The sequence below is a fragment of the Chrysochloris asiatica genome, unplaced genomic scaffold (assembly GCF_000296735.1).
Source record: "Chrysochloris asiatica unplaced genomic scaffold, ChrAsi1.0 scaffold00297, whole genome shotgun sequence".
Classification (NCBI taxonomy): domain Eukaryota; kingdom Metazoa; phylum Chordata; class Mammalia; order Afrosoricida; family Chrysochloridae; genus Chrysochloris; species Chrysochloris asiatica.
The window spans coordinates 3,403,502-3,411,074 of record NW_006408815.1 but is presented as its reverse complement, the minus strand read 5'-3'; the positions used below and the strand labels follow the sequence as shown (position 1 = coordinate 3,411,074).

Below are 7,573 nucleotides of genomic sequence, written 5' to 3'. Positions count from 1 at the left end.
TCTTTTGATGAGCTTTTGCTTTCTTCCTGTATGATCTTCTTAATGTCATCACACAAGTCTTCTGGTCTTTTTTCATTAGTGTCTAACGTATAAATGGTGTTCTTGAGGTGGTCTCTAAATGCAGGTAGGATATATTCAAGGTCATATTTTGACTCTCATGGACTTAATTTTCCCCAACTTCAGCATGTTCTACAGTCAACACCTGGCCTTGCTTTGCTGATTATATTGACCTTCTCCATCGTCTCTTCCCATAGATACAGTCAATTTGATTCCATTCTATCTGGTGAAGTCCATGTTTATGTTCTTATTGTTAAGTGCCATGGAGATAGTTCTGATTCATAGGCTTTCTGAGGTGTGCCTAGAGGGTTTGAACTACTGACCTTGTGGTTACCAGTCCAGTGCTTACAATACAGAGCCACACCAGGAGTATATTGTTTCCTTTTATGTTGTTGAGAAAATGTATTTGTAATGAATTCGTCATTGGTCTTGCAAAATTCTATCATGTGATCTGTAGCATGATTTTATCACCAACGTCATATTTACCAACTGTCACTAGTAATTATCAGCGCAACTTGATTGCATATTTGATCAATTTCAGATGGGAAAGTTGGTAGAATTCTTCAGTTTCATCATCAATGACTTTACTGGTTGATGTGTAATTTCAAATAATAGTGGTATTAACTAGTCCTCACTGTAGGCATACCTCAAGATGGCATTGTACCTCAAGATAAATTTTAAATATTGTATTTGATGATAAATGTGATGTCATTCCTATTACAGCATAGTAACAACAAACCATAGTAAAAACGAACCTGACTCCAAATGACCAATTCCAGTTCATATCAGTCTAATAATGCCTAAGATATCTATCTTTATGCAGTCCATTTCACTTTCGATGACTTGCAGTTTTCCGAGATGCATGCTTCCTGCATTGCATATTCTGATTATTAATGGAGGTTTAAAGCTGTTTTTTTTCCCCCCATATTGAGTTGTGTCATGCCAACTAATGAAGATTCTGAAAGCTTTGCTCCATTCATGTCATTAAGGTCAAGTCTACTTTGAGAAGGCAGCTCATCCCCAGTCTTATTTTGAGGGATTTCAACCTGAGGAGCTCATTTTCTGGCACTATATCTGACAATGTACTGCTGCTGTTCATGAGGTTTTCAGTGGCTAGCCATTCAAAAGTGCTCTGCTGTTCCTTCTTCCTAATATGTCTTTGTCTGGAAGTACCACTGAAACCTGATCATCATGGGTAACCCTTCTGGTATGTAAAATATGGCTGGCATAGTTCCCAGCAACATACAAGCCACCACAATACTACAAGCTGATACACGAATGAGGCAATGAATACTAGCTATTATTATATACATAAACAGCTCTCAATGGCAATCCTCACATCTATAAAATGTGGATAGTAGCCATAACCTATTTCAAAGGATGACTAGGATACAAATGACTATTCAAAGTCATGTGTTATGTTAACATATTTAAATAACATATGATAATTAAATAAATTAATATAATTTTTCACAATATTCCTCATTTTTTCACAACTTTTGGCAATGATTCATATTGTTCTTTTACAAATATGCATTGGTGATGATGGTAAAATTTCTAATTGCAATTATTAGACCTGGTATAGTTCTCCATGCCACACACTTAACTAAACAAAAGCAATCAACAATAAAAATCCAGATCTCACATGACTAAAAAAGCCTGTGATGAGTAAAGTCATGTGTCAACTTGGTATAATGCCTGGTGAGTCTCTTGATTTTGGAAGAAATATATCTCTCATTTGGGGGGTTAATCTAGACAATTGGTCCCTACTGGTGAATCACAGAACAGATCCTTATAATTTTGGAAAAAAAGTCCTGCCATCTTCTTCAGATCTCCTGTAGTAAACAGATTACTGAGCTTTAGTGGAGATTCAATGTCTAACCATGGACCTCCAAGTCACCAGTGATCTGAGCTGCCCCTCACAAACTGGGCGTTGTCTGACCCACAGAGTCATAAAGTTATACATGCACAACAGCACAACAGCATTAAATGAAAGTGGTGTATATGAGATTAGGCTCAAACAGGACTGAAGGTACAATTAAGTTCCATGAGGAAGAGGCCCAAATGCTTATGGTCTCCAGTCCTATCACATTACCTTCCCTCTCCCAGTCTGCAACTATGACCTTATGAGTAGTTGCCTATGATGAGTGGACTGAGAAAGATGGTTTACAGAGTGTTCTATGAACTATGCAGGCAGCACTTGGAAGTGGACAAGAGGAGCACAGCCACCCTTTTTTGGGGGGATCTTCCTGAAAAAAAGAGGGGAATGGAATCCTCCCGCCCCCTCAATGAGCAGGACTTCTAGCAGTACACCTGGTTGTTCACTGTGTTTGGAAGGAAAAAAAGGTCAAATGTGTGACTGTATATTGATCCATGGGTTGTAGTCAATAGTTTGGCTGGATATTCAGAAACTTGAAAGAAAATGACTGAAAAAATGGTGACAAGGAGAAATGTGGAAGAGGTCTGTAGAAAGACTTCTGTCTGAATAAGCCAAAGAAGTGAAGACATTTGTGTTTCATGTAAATGCTCACCAAAGGGTGACGTTGGCAGAGAAGTATTTTAACAATCAAGTGGATAGGATGACACATTGTGTGGAAACTAATCATGCTCTTTCACCAGCCACTCCTGTCATTGTTCAATGGATTCATGAACAAAATGGTCATGGCTCTAGGGATGAAGGTTATGCATGGGCTCAGCAATACGGATTTCTACTCATCAAGACTGACTTGGCTACAGTCACTGCTGAGTACCCAATCTGCCGGCACCAGAGACCAACACTGAGTCCTAGATACGGAGCCATTCCTCAGGGGCTTCAGCCAGTCATGTGGTGACAGGTTGATTACATTGGACCACTCCATCATGGAAACGTCAGTGCTTTGATCTAATACTCTGGATATGAATTTGCCTTCCCTGAATGTGATGCATCTGCCAAAACTACATATGTGGACTTACAGAATGCCTTATCCACTATTATGTTATCCCACACAGTATCGCCACAGAACAAGGGCTTCACTTCACCACAAATGAAGTATGGCAATGGATGATGCAATTCACTGGTCTTAAAGATAACAGTTGGCTTGATAGAACAACAGAATGACCTTCTAAAGATACAATTGTGTCACCAGCTAGGTGTCAATTCCTTGCAGGATTTGAGCACTGTTCTCCAGGAAGCTGGACATGCTCTAAACCAGAGTTGTCCAGTATACGGTGTCATTTCTCCAACAGCCAGCATTCACAGACTTAGGAACTAGGGGCTGTATATGAGATTGGTACCATTAACTATTACCCCTAGTCACCCACAAACTGTTTATTTCCTGTCCCTGCAACCCTATACTCTGTAGACCTGGAGGTACAAAGATATAATACTCTATAGTATTCTAGAGACACAATAGTTACTTCATTAAATTGGAAGTTAAGAGTACCACCTGGCCACTTTGGGCTACTCATGAATGGATTAGCAGATGAAGAAGGGAGTTGCAGTATTGGGTGGTGTGACTGATCCTAATTACCAAAGGAAATCAGATTGATATTACATAATGAAGAAGAAAAAGAGATTCCTTAGGACATCCGTTAGTACTATCAGGACCTGTGATTAAAGTCAATAGAAAACTACAGTCACTCAATTCCAATAGCATGACTAATGGTCAGAATCGTTAGCAATGAAGGTTTGGGTCACCCCATTAGACAAAGAACCACAACCAGCTGAAGTGATTTCTGGGGCAAAGAGAATATAGAATTGGTGGTGGAAGAAAATCATTTTAAATACCAGCTATGACCACATGACCAGCTGTAGAAAAAAGGACTATGGTTGTTATGACTATATCTTTCTTATATGTCTTCATCAAATTTTTTGCTGTTGTTCACGTATAAAATATCAGCTGTAAGTGAGGTCAATGCATTTTCAGTTGTATACATGTTAGGTGTATTGTGTTAGGTGCAAATATGATTTTATAATTATCTTTATTTAGAGACTATATATGGTTTGGAGTACTGCTGTGGTGCTGGGGGTTAATGTGCTGGACTGCAAAGTCAGTTTGAACAGCAAGGTCAGCAGTTCAAGCTCACCAGCTGCTCCTCAGAAACCCCATAAAATGCTGCTATGAGTTGGAACTGACTTGATGGCACTTAACAACAACAATGTTATATGGTTTAAGGAAATATGTACATCTGGCAAAATGAAAAAGGGTGAATATGATAACTAACTTAGGTGGACCATGATTCTCAGGTTTGATAATTATGCAAAGTTGTAATATGGCAGTTATGCAATAATATAATCATCACCCATGATGTGGACTGATGTGAGCAGTCTTGATCTGATATCAGGGGATTAGGATTCCTCATGATGTGTTCTGATGTGATCAGCCTTGATCAGGGGATTAGGCTGAAATGTGCATCCTTACTCAGATCACAGCCCTGATCCAATGTAAGAGGATTAGGTGGGATTGTTGTAGTTGCTCAGTGCTATCAAATCTGTTTCATCTCATCACGAACCTGTAGAGTGTTTCCAAGAAAGAGCTGGCAGGTTTGAATTTTTTATCCTGGTACTAGCAATCCAGTGCTTATCTACAGCACTACCCCAGGACTTTAATCTGGTTACACCCCTGATCTGATATAAAGGGAATCTCCTTGGAAGTGTGACCTACATAAAAAATATATTAATATCTTGGCAAAGCTCTCTAGCTCTTTGCTCATTTTGAATCTTGTACCTGACTCTCTTCATTTGACCTATGGTTCTTGAGACTTCAGCCAGTAGCCTGCTATATGGCCTGCCAGTCTTCAGATTCCTTAGTGTCTCACTCCTCACTGCCTGTGAGCCAGGAGTCTATCATCTTATCTGCTGCTCTTTGGAATTTGCTAGCCTCTATAACTGTGTGAGCTATTTCCTTGAGATAAATTTCTCTTTACATATATGTAAAGAAGCTTCAAAAAAGTTCATGGAAAAAAATGGAAGTGAGGAGATTTGAACAAGAACACCCACACTTGCAGATAATACCCACTTGACCTAGCTTCAATGGCTGGATGATTAGAACTCAATGAGAAGAAGAAAGAAGAGGAAATAAAAGAGTAATCTGGTACAATTTGATGAACTTGACCTACACCTATGGATGCATTAGCTCAAAAGAGGGAACAAATCTTTACAGCGAGGATCATTCTCACCCCCTCAGTACACAAGGGTAGAAAGGGATGGGAAACTTGGACATTGCTATTCAAAATGGGGGCACTACAAAGGCAAGAAGTGACTGGCTTACAAGCTCTCAAGAGGGAGCCTAGATCCAGAGGACAGGGAGAAAGGTAGAATCTCCATTGAGTAGTATCCAATCTGTCTGGGTGGGGCTGATGAAAGAAGATGGGGATAGGACTCTTGTGGTACAATAGTGAATAATTGCTATCAGCACTTACTGTGAGGGTTGGAAATGTAAAGGTAGACATTTTGTAGAAAAATGAGGGGAGTGATTGACTTTGCAGTCTAGGAATGGAGGTCCCTGGGACCATCAAGGAAGAAGAGCGGAATGTAGGACACTACCCAGTGAAACAGCGACTCCAGAGATGAAGGCAGACACGATGACGTGGAGAGATGGAGTGGTTGGGGACTCTACACCCAGAGAGGGAGAGAAGCTGTGTGCTGATGACCAAGGAGCGGGCTTGCAGGGTATACCCTTTGGTTGGTTGACGCATGGAGGGGATTGTAATCATGGCAATGAAACAATATAAGACAGAATGAATGTAAAGTTTATGTTCTCCCCTGTAAACTAATAGATAATTCACAATCAAACATTTTAAAAAAACGATAGTAGAATTTTTCCATAAAATTTTGAAGTCCCCTGGTAAACTTCACTGGTTTTGCTTTTCTGGAAAAGCAAGCCTAAGACAAAGCCCTATTAATTTTCTGAAGGCATCAACACAAATGCATATAAAAGGCATCCAGAGGAATCAAATACCTCTTGTATAATAGTATTGTTGGTAGTGGTTCTGTGCTAAATCAGTGCTACCAGGGTTCCTTTTAGTAGTATATAGACCATAATAACTGCAGTACTATGGACTCCTAGTGTGGTGCTCGAGGGTCAGCACTGGACTATGAATCACAAGGTCAGTAGTTCAAACCCACCAGTTGCTCCTTGGAAACCCTCTACATGGTTGCTATAAGTCACAACTGACTCACCAGCACTTAACTACAACAACAACAACAAGGATCCCTGGCAGCAGAGTGGATTATGAACTGAATTCTTAACCACAAGGTCAGCAGTTTGAATCTACCAGTCACTTCTCAGGAAAAAGAGGAGGATGTCTGCTCCTATAAAGAATTACAGCCTCAGAAACTCTCCCTGTACAGGGCCACTCTAAGTTGGAACTGACTCGGTGGCACAGAAACATCACTAACTGGAGTACTGGTGTGGCATTGTAGGATAAGCACTGGACTGCTAACTATCTGCAAGGTCAGCAGTTGAAACCCATCATCCTTTTCTTGAAAACCCTATAGAGCGGTCACTATGAGTTGAAATTGTCTCAAGTTGTTTTCCCATCACAGAGGCAAATGCAAAAACAAAGTCCTTCCAACCAAGCTAAAAATTAGTATGAATGAAGTAGTAGAACTAAATTTGCTGCTCTTCCTCACCTGCATTCATCATTCACTCCACTCATTAGCCAGCTAAGCCCATTCCGTTTTAGAGCACAAAATCTAACCAGGAAAACAAATGACCTGAGAAGGAAACTTGATCAAATTAGAAGGCAAGCCCTATTTTTTCCTCATTCATAGACTTCCTGTTCTAGGCCACTGTATCTATCATTTCTGTTCAAAGCAACTCAGGAAACTCATTCTGTATGCATATATTGAAAATTCTCAAGTTTGAAAGTGTAGATGGTTCATTTGTAAAGGCATATAATATTTTTCATTGAAACTTTAGAAAATAATAGACAATAGATTAAGGTATAATAAAAATCCAGCTAGTATTCAGCACCTATCAAAGGTAACTTGAAACAGAATATAACCCTCCTACTGTGAAAATATAATTATAGTTAATACTGTTCAAAATGTTGCAAAGAATGAGAAAATACAATAAGACCATATATAGATTTCTGTAGAATTAAATGTCATTGTTTCAATAATTAGATTCTGGAATGAAAAATCAGATATAAATGGTTCATTGTTTGTAATGAGTGACAAGCCACAAGCCTCTTCCTATGATTTACTGACAGCTGTTAAAAACAGTGTAATAGAATAAAAATTGCATTTCTGTCTAAGTGATGGCTAATTTGAATAACTGAAATCTATACTATTATGATACTGGTGTGGTACTGTAGGACCTGAACTATTAACAGGAAGCTCAGTGGTTCAAACTCACCAGCTGCTTCTTGGAAACTCTATACAGGGCTGCTATAAATATGAGCTGACAAGAACACTGAACAAAAATAACAACAAGATACTTTATCATATTACTTTGTTGTTGTTAGGTGCCATTAGCTTGGTACCAACTCATAGCTACCCTATGCACAACAGAATGAAGCACTGCTCGGTCCT

The 7,573-nt window shown here is 39.3% G+C and overlaps 1 pseudogene; it reads left to right on the top strand.

Annotated features, from left to right (window-relative positions):
• Positions 1 to 1,248: 1,248 nt before the first annotated feature.
• LOC102816840 lies at positions 1,249 to 2,942 on the top strand (annotated as a pseudogene).
• The last annotated feature ends 4,631 nt before the right edge of the window (positions 2,943 to 7,573 follow it).